We start from the raw sequence: 8,581 nt of genomic DNA, 5'->3' as shown, positions 1-8,581 counted from the left end.
GTGGGAGGTTTAGGGGGTATTTAAGGAAAAACCTTTTTCCCCAGAGGGTGGTGAGCGTCTGGATCGCACTCCCTGGGAGGGGGGTCAGGCTGGAGGGATTGGGAGAAGGTGAGGAATGGGCAGCGGAGGGGGGTCAGGCTGGAGGGATTGGGGGAAGGTGAGGAATGGGCAGCGGAGGGGGGTCAGGCTGGAGGGATTGGGAGAAGGTGAGGAATGGGCAGCGGAGGGGGGGGTGGGGGAAGCTATCAGAGTGCGTCCTGCGCAGCTATAACACCCAGCCTCCCCCCCCCAGCATCCCTCTCAGCTCCCTCCTTCCTGGGTGAAGACAGAGAAAGACAGATCAGGCTCTCTCTCAAGATGGCTTGAGGCAGCAGGCAGCGTCTCGAAGTGTAACACCAAGCCAATTACGAGGCCTTGCGGATATTGACCACCTGTTGCAGTGTCACTGGGGACATTTTAAGTTTCTCTCAGTATTAATTGAGCACTTAAGGCATTTGATTATGCAGCACATATCCCACATTTAGACCTAGCTTCCCTCCTGAGACCCCGGACTAAACACTATATAAGGGGATGAGATGGCTCCAATTGTCACTCAGTGGGGAATTCCCATTCTGTCCACTGAAGGTGCACGGAGACCTGCTCCTAAGAAGGTCTGAAAGAATGAAGAGATGGGAGGGCTGTCGGACTCCAGATCGGCCCCTTTGCCGCCTCCCTCTCCACCCCCTACCCCCTCCCCCTGCCCCCACACACATTTATAAGGTGGCCTCTCCCTTTCACAACCGGCTGCTGGACTCGCAGGTGCTTTACAACAATTAAATTCAGGGTTTTCTTTCTTCCCTTTGATAATAAGTACTCGGAAGGAAGGGGCTGCCCGATTCAGTGCTCCACCAGGGTAAGTGACAAAGTGGAAATTCTCTTCACACCTCCCGAATTCGAACCCCCAGCCCCACAGCGAGGCATGGGAGCGGGGAGAGGCGGGTTAATGAGGCCTGGGACAAGTTAGTCTCCACAGCCCTGCTGACCAGTAACTTGGCAATGAGTGGGAAGTCGCACAGGTTAATTGGTTACCCCTTTCCTTCAAAGAGTTACCCCGAGTGGGTTTTCTTGCCTTAAATATTGCTGTTGGGTGGCACGGTGGCGCAGTGGTTAGCACTGCTGCTTCACAGCGCCAGGGACCCGGGTTCGATTCCCGGCTTGGGTCACTGTCTGTGCGGAGTCTGCACGTTCTCCCCGTGTGTGCGTGGGTTTCCTCCGGGTGCTCTGGTTTCCTCCCACAGTCCAAAGATGTGCAGGTTAGGTGGATTGGCCGTGATAAATTACCCCTCAGTGTCCAAGGATGTACAGGTTAGCTGGGGTTGTGGGGATAGGGCAGGGGAGTGGGCCTAGGTAGGGTGCTCTTTCAGAGGGTCAGTGCAGACTTGATGGGCCGAATGGCCTCCTTCTGCATTGCAGGGATTCGATGGTTCGAAGAATTGCGATGTTATCTTTCTCTGATTGCTTCCTGATACTATCAGTTCCTCCCTGGAGAATGTGGCTGTGATATTGTGGTGGACAGCGACACAAAAAACATGCCAGGAATCGTAGAGAATCAAGAGACAAAAGGAAGGGAGGAACTTAAAACAAGCAGGATCGCCAGAGAAATAGTAATTGGGATGCAAATGTGACTATTTTGTAAAATAAATTTAGAGTACCCAATCATTTTCTTTTCCAATTAAGGAGCAATTTAGTGTGGCCAATCCACCTACCCTGCACATCTTTGGGTTGTGGGGGCGAAACCCACGCAAACACGGGGAGAATGTGCAAACTCCACACGGACAGTGACCCGGGGCCGGGATCGAACCTGGGACCTCGGCGCCGTGAGGTCGCAGTGCATTGGGAAATTGCTAACCACTGCGCCACCGTGCTGTGAATGCTAATGTGACGAAAGGTTCCAAAGTCTCCTGGACCAGATTCCCTAAATCCTGGAAAGGTCCCAGTGCATTGGGAAACTGCGATTGTAAGAAAGGAGGGAGGCAGAAAGCAGGAAACCTATGGGCCAGTTAGTCAATATCGCAAAAATGCGAGGATCCATTATTAAGGAGCAGGACATTGAGAAAATGATAATACAATCGGGTAGAGTCAGCATGGTTTTGTGAAAGGGAAGGCATGTCTTATAAATTTATTAGAGTTCATTGATGATGCAATAAACAGGATGGATAAAGGAGAACTAGTAGATGTAAAGAATTTGGGTTTCCAAAAGGTATTTGATAAGGTGCCATGTGAAAGGCTACTAGATAAGATAAGAGTTTATGATATTGGGATTGATGTATTTGCATGGGTGGAGAATTGGTTAACGAACTGGAAACTGAGAGTTGGGATAAATGGGTCATTTTCAGGGTGGCAAACCGTAACTCATGGAGTACGGGGATCGGTGCAGAGGCCTCAACTGATTACAATCTATATCAATGATGCTGGATGAGGCAACAGGGCGCATTGCAGCCAGGTTTGCTGATGGCACACAGATCGGTCGTAAAGCAAGCTGCGAGGAGGATGCAAAGCATCTGCAAGGGGATAAGACAGGTTCGGTGAGTGAGGAAAGAATTGGCAGTTGGAGTTGGGTAAATGTGAGGTTGCCCACTTGGTGAGGAGATGCCGGCGTTGGACTGGGGTGGGCACAGGAAGAAGTCTTACAACACCAGGTGAAGGAGCAGCGCTCCGAAAGCTAGTGATTCCAAACAAACCTGTTGGACTTTAACCTGGTGTTGTCAGACTTTTTACTTTGGGAGGAGGGATAGAGAAGCAGAATATTATTCGAATGGAGATATACTGCACAGTGCTGCCGTACAGAGGGACCCGGTGTCCTTGTACATCAGTCACAAAAGGTCAACATGCAGGTACAGCGAGTGATGAGGAAGGTAAATGGAATGTTGTCCTTTATTGCAAAATGGGGTGGACTATAAAACGGAAGTGTTTCTAAAACTGTACAGGGCATTGGTGAGTCCACACCGAGAATACTGTGAATAGCTCCAGTCTCCTTACCGAGGGAGGGACATACTTGCCTTGGAGGCAGTTCGGAGAGGCTTCGCTGAGCTGATTTCTTGGATGAAGGGGTTTGCCCTCTGAGGGAAGGTTAAGCAGGTTGGGTCTGTACTCATTGGAGTTCAGGAGACTGAGAGGCGTTCTTATTGAAATAGATATGATTCGGAGGGGGCTGACTGAGTAAATGTTGAGAGGATGCTTCCTCGCCTGGGGGAATCTAAATTGAGGTGGTACAGTTTAAAAAGAATGGCTCGCCCATTTAAGCTAGGGCACAGGAGGGATTCCATCCTTCAAAGGTTTGTGGATCTTAAAGCGTTCCCTACCCCAGAGATCAATGGATGCTTCGCGTTTGAGTGTGTTCAAGGCAGGTGTTGATAGATTGTTGGGCGCTAAGGGAGCTCGGGATGCAGGAATAGTCCGAGAATGTGGAATTGAAGTCAAAGATCGTCTCAAGTGTTACTGAAGGGCATAGAATGCTCGAGGGGCCGAGTGGCCAATAGCTGCTAATGTTTCTTATGTTCCGATGCTCTCAGTCCTAGACCGACAAGTTGAGTTGTAACTGCCCCCTGGAGAGACCTAAGTGGGCATTTGGAAGGTGAATGGGGCAACTGAGGAATGGCCAATAGCTGCCAGCAACGGTTTGAACATTGATTCCCGTTTCCCGATGGTGCCTGTTTTGTCCGAACGTCTCTAAACCTGACAGGAATTAGGAAATGACAGTCCCCTCATTTGTCTAAAGTGTTACAGTGCCGTGGGGGCCCTCCTTCCTTCCGCGTCGGCCCCTGTCGGGCTCCACCATGGCCAGGGCGGAGAAGACACCCCCCTGCGCATGCACCAGAACACGCTGGCAGTTCCGCGCATGCACCAGAACACGCTGGTAGCTCCGCGCATGCACCAGAACACGCTGGCAGTTCCGCGCATGCACCAGAACACGCTGGCAGTTCCGCGCATGCACCAGAACACGCTGGCAGTTCCGCGCATGCACCAGAACACGCTGGCAGTTCCGCGTATGCACCAGAACACGCTGGCAGTTCCGCGCATGCACCAGAACACGCTGGCAGTTCCGCGCATGCACCAGAACACGCTGGCAGTTCCGCGCATGCACCAGAACACGCTGGCAGTTCCGCGCATGCACCAGAACACGCTGGCAGTTCCGCGCATGCACCAGAACACGCTGGCAGTTCCGCGCATGCACCAGAACACGCTGGCAGTTCCGCGCATGCACCAGAACACGCTGGCAGTTCCGCGCATGCACCAGAACACGCTGGCAGTTCCGCGCATGCACCAGAACACGCTGGCAGTTCCGCGCATGCACCAGAACACGCTGGCAGTTCCGCGCATGCACCAGAACACGCTGGCAGTTCCGCGCATGCACGGACTCGCGCAGTCCCTTCGGCGCCGGCTGGCACGGAGCCAACCCCTCCGCCGTCCTTCGAGCCCCCGGCAGTGCGGAGAATTGCCCACTTTTGGGGGCTGTTGACGCCGGCGTCGGGCCAACGCGCCGATTTCTGAGAATCCCGCTGCAGAATTCCGATGTGGAATCCTCTCTCGTTCTGTTCTAATCGTCAGTGCTAGAACCTTCTCCTTTTGCAGAGATTGTGCACCTGTGGCTCCCAATAGGTTGAATTCTGAGTTGCGATGAAGTTGCTTTCTTAACCCTGAGTTTAGGCGACCGAGCAGGGAGCCAATCAGGATTGTTAAACGTATCATTAGTGTCGACAGAGAGAAATGATTATCTCTAATGCGGCGGTTTCTAGAACAAGGGGGCAGGACTTCAAAATTAGAATCAGGCAGCTTAGGGGTGATGTTTCTTAGCGGAGTGGAAATCCGGAATTTTCTCCCACCAACAAAGATATTGAGGCTGGGTCGGGGGGGGGGGGGGGCAATTGAAAATTTCAAAACAGAGATTAATAGATTTTTGTATTTTAAGGGCATTAAGGGACACCGAGAACAGGCCGGAATGATGGGGTTAATGTACAATTCAGCCAGCATGTAACTGAATGATAGAGCAGGCTAGACGGGTCGAATGGCCTCCTATGTCTTTTTTTTAATGTATTTTATTACAAACATGTATCAAAACAGGTTACAGCAAATATTCACCCCGGGAAACATACTCTCCAACAATCAACTATGCAGCCTGTACAGATTTATTTTCCCTTTTTCACCCCCCCCCCCCCCCCCCCCCCCCTGCGACGAACAGCTCCTCAAACACGGTCACAAACATCCCCCACCTTTTCTCAAACTCCCCTGCTGAGCCCCTTAACTCACACTTTATCTTCTCTAACCGCAGGAGGTCGTACAGGTCACCCAACCAAGCCGCTACCCCCGGTGGCGATGCCGACCGCCACTCCAGCAAAATTCGTCGCCGTGCAATCAGAGAGGCGAAGGCCACGACATCGGCCTTCCTCCCCTCCATGAGCTCCAGCTTCTCTGAAACCCCGAATATAGCCACCAAAGGGTCCGGGTCCACTCCCTCCTCCACTGTCCTGGCTAAGACCGCGAACACTCCCGCCCAGAATCTTCCCAATTTTTCACAACCCCAAAACATGTGTGCGTGATTCACTGGCCCCCGCCCACACCTCCCACACTCACCTGCTACCCCCTGAAAGAACCCACTCATTCTCGCCCGAGTCATATGCACCCTGTGCACCACCTTAAACTGTATCAGGCTCATCCTTGCACAAGAGGAGGTCCCATTTACCCTTCGCAGTGCCTCACTCCATACTCCCCAATTGATCTCCATTCCCAACTCCGCTTCCCATTTCTCCTTGATCTTCACCACCCGCTCGCCTCCCTGCTCCCCCAGCCACTTATATATATCCCCAATTCTTCCCTCCCCTTCCACATCCGGAAGCAGCAGTCGCCCCAGCAGAGTGTATCCCGGTAATCTAGGGAACCCCTTCCAGACCTTTCGAGCAAAGTCCCTAACCTGCAGATACCTGAACCCACTCCCCCTCGGCAGCTCTACCCTCTCCCTTAGCTTGGCCTGTATCTAATGTCACTGCCATTTCTGCCCAATCTGCTCAATGCTACTGATCTCCCGGAGATCAGAGAGCTGTCAGATCATTGGGGGTGTCTGCACATTGGGGGAGGCAAGGGAGGGGGGATGAATCGCGGGGCAGGGGAGGGGGTGAAACGTGGGGTGGGGGGGGGGGGGGTTGAATCGTGGGGTGGTGATGGGTGGGGGGGAATTGGGGAAATGCGAGGTGGGGGAGGGGTGGGGAGACTGAATCGTGGGGATGGGAGAGGCTGAATGATGGGGTGGGGTGGGGTGGGGGGACTGGGGCATCGTGGGGCGAGGAAGGGGCTGAATCTCGGTGCGGGAGGAGTGGGGGACATAGTGAATCCTGGGGTGGGTGGGGCAGGTGTCAGGGGAGGGGCCACATGCAGGAGGCAAAGAATCAAATTGACAAACTTCAAACTTGGAACTGTAGGCCATTGAGCCCTTTGTACTATCTCTGCTGGTAATTACTCGAGTATGACTGTCCATATATCAAACTCTGTGTTACTGGTCACTGGTTCTGTGAGTCCTTGCGTGGCTGGTGAACCTGATCCAAAAGCCACATCTTCAACCGCACACTCGGCAGGTCTTTCCGGGAGGTGGGATCGCTCATTGGACTCCTGGTATTCCTCTCCCAGGCTCCTTTTCCGGGCCTCCTCTTGCCATTGGGTGCTCTCGAAGAATTGTGTCCCTTCAATCAGGAGGTCCCTCCAAGTGGATCTCTTCTGAGCAAAGGTCTACCTGGCATTGACGTCTATGTTGCACTTCTTGAGGTAAGTCTTCAGGGTGCCTTTGAAGCACTCCCTTTGTCCTCTTGTTCGGAAGCCTTCCTGGAGCTCGAAGGTTCTTGTTGGTGAGGTCAGTCGCTGAGATCTTGTCGTGGAGGAGTCGGAGGCTGTGGATGAATTTCTCTGGACACCCGGCCTTATACAAGGTTTTCCATAGTGCTTCCTGTTTGACTCAGTCAGAAGTCTTGCTCAAATCGATTAAGGCCATATCGAGTGGTTGATGTTGTTCCCAGGATTTACCTTGAAGTTGCCACGCATCATGGGCGGGATTCTCCGCAATCGGCGCGATGTCCGCCGACCGGCGCCAAAAACGGTGTGAATCAGTCCGGCATCGCGCCGCCCCAAAGGTGTGGAATCCTCCGCATCTTGAGGGGCCGAGCCCTCACCTTGAGGGGCTAGGCCCGCGCCGGACTGATTTCCACCCCGCCAGCTGGCGGGAAAGGCCTTTGGTGCCCCGCCAGCTGGCGCAAAACTGACTTTGCCGGGCGGCGCTTGCGCGGGAGCGTCAGCGGCCGCTCACGGCATCCCCGCGCATGCGCAGTGGAAGGGGTCTCTTCCGCCTCCGCCATGGTGGAGACCGTGGCGAAGGCAGAAGGAAAAGAGTGCCCCCACGGCTCAGGCCCGCCCGCGGATCGGTGGGCCCAGATCACGGGCCAGGCCACCGTGGGGGCACCCCCCGGGGCCAGATCGCCCCGCGCCTCCCCCCCCCCCAGGAACTCGGAGCTCACCCATGCCGCCTTGTCCCGCCGGTAAGGTAGGTGGTTTAATCTACGCCGGCGGGACAGGCATTCCAGCTGCGGGACATCAGCCCATCACGGCCGGAGAATCGCCGGGGGAGGGGTGCCCGCCAACCGGCGCGGCGCGATTCCCACCCCCGCCGAATATCCGGTGCCGGAGAATTCGGCAACCAGCAGGGGGCGGGATTCACGCCAGCCCCCGGCGATTCTCCGACCCGGCGGGGGGGGTCGGAGAATCCCGCCCATGTCCACATTTCCATCGTTTGGTCAGATGTCAAGCTGGCTTTCTGTAAGGATTTTTCAGAGACCGGGAGAAGGTGAATAGCGAGGATTCGGGCGGTGATCTTCCCGGCGATGAAGAGTAAGGAGATTCCTCGATAGTTCCCACAATCCGCTTTGTCCCCTTTCTTGAAGATGGTGGTATTCTTGAGGTTGGCAGGGATTTTTTCTCTGTCCCAGATTTTCAGGAGCAGTTGATGGAGATACCGGGCGATCTCTTCTCCTCCACGTTTGAAAATCTCCGCAGGAATCCCGTCCCTTCCAGCGGCCTTTCCATTCTTCACGCCTTTAATGGCAGCTTCGACTTCATCCACGCTTAGTGGGAGTCAAGGATTATCTCTGACGGGGGTGTTGGGGTTTCCTCACTGACCCCACCCACGATTGTGTCATGGTTTCGGAGTTTCCTAAAGTGTTCCCTCTCCAGCAGAAGGAAGATGATTTATTTGTCTCTCAAGGGGGTTCCATCCTTGCTCAGTTTGAAGCTGAGGGTGTTGGGTCCATATGTTGCCTTGCTGGCACCGAAGAAGCCCCAGAGTGTCACACTCAGATCCTTCGCTTTCCCAGTCCACCATTACCTCTTAATTTCTCTCGTTCTTTGTTGTATCCCCACCTTGGCTAATTGATGAGTTCTCCTCTTTGCCGAGCTGATGATATCATTTTGCCAGCCATGCAGATCTTCCCTCTTCTTGCCAATGAGGTCTTCGGTGGTGTGGTCTTCAAACCAGCCTCGTGTGACTGGCTGCGTTTGTCCTCCCCGC

The 8,581-nt window shown here is 54.1% G+C and overlaps 1 protein-coding gene across 1 annotated transcript in view; it reads left to right on the top strand.

Annotated features, from left to right (window-relative positions):
- Positions 1-756: 756 nt before the first annotated feature.
- The window catches only part of LOC140407753 (SPEG neighbor protein-like), a 56,481-nt gene continuing 48,656 nt past the window's right edge, over positions 757-8,581 (top strand). Inside the window, exon 1 of the mRNA XM_072495042.1 lies at positions 757-892. The gene's annotated coding sequence lies outside the window, so the exon portion shown is untranslated. The remainder of the gene's footprint in view (positions 893-8,581) is intronic.

The sequence above is a fragment of the Scyliorhinus torazame genome, chromosome 2 (assembly GCF_047496885.1).
Source record: "Scyliorhinus torazame isolate Kashiwa2021f chromosome 2, sScyTor2.1, whole genome shotgun sequence".
NCBI lineage: Eukaryota > Metazoa > Chordata > Chondrichthyes > Carcharhiniformes > Scyliorhinidae > Scyliorhinus > Scyliorhinus torazame.
The sequence above is the reverse complement of the archived record's forward strand: the minus strand, read 5'-3'. Positions and strand labels throughout refer to the sequence as shown.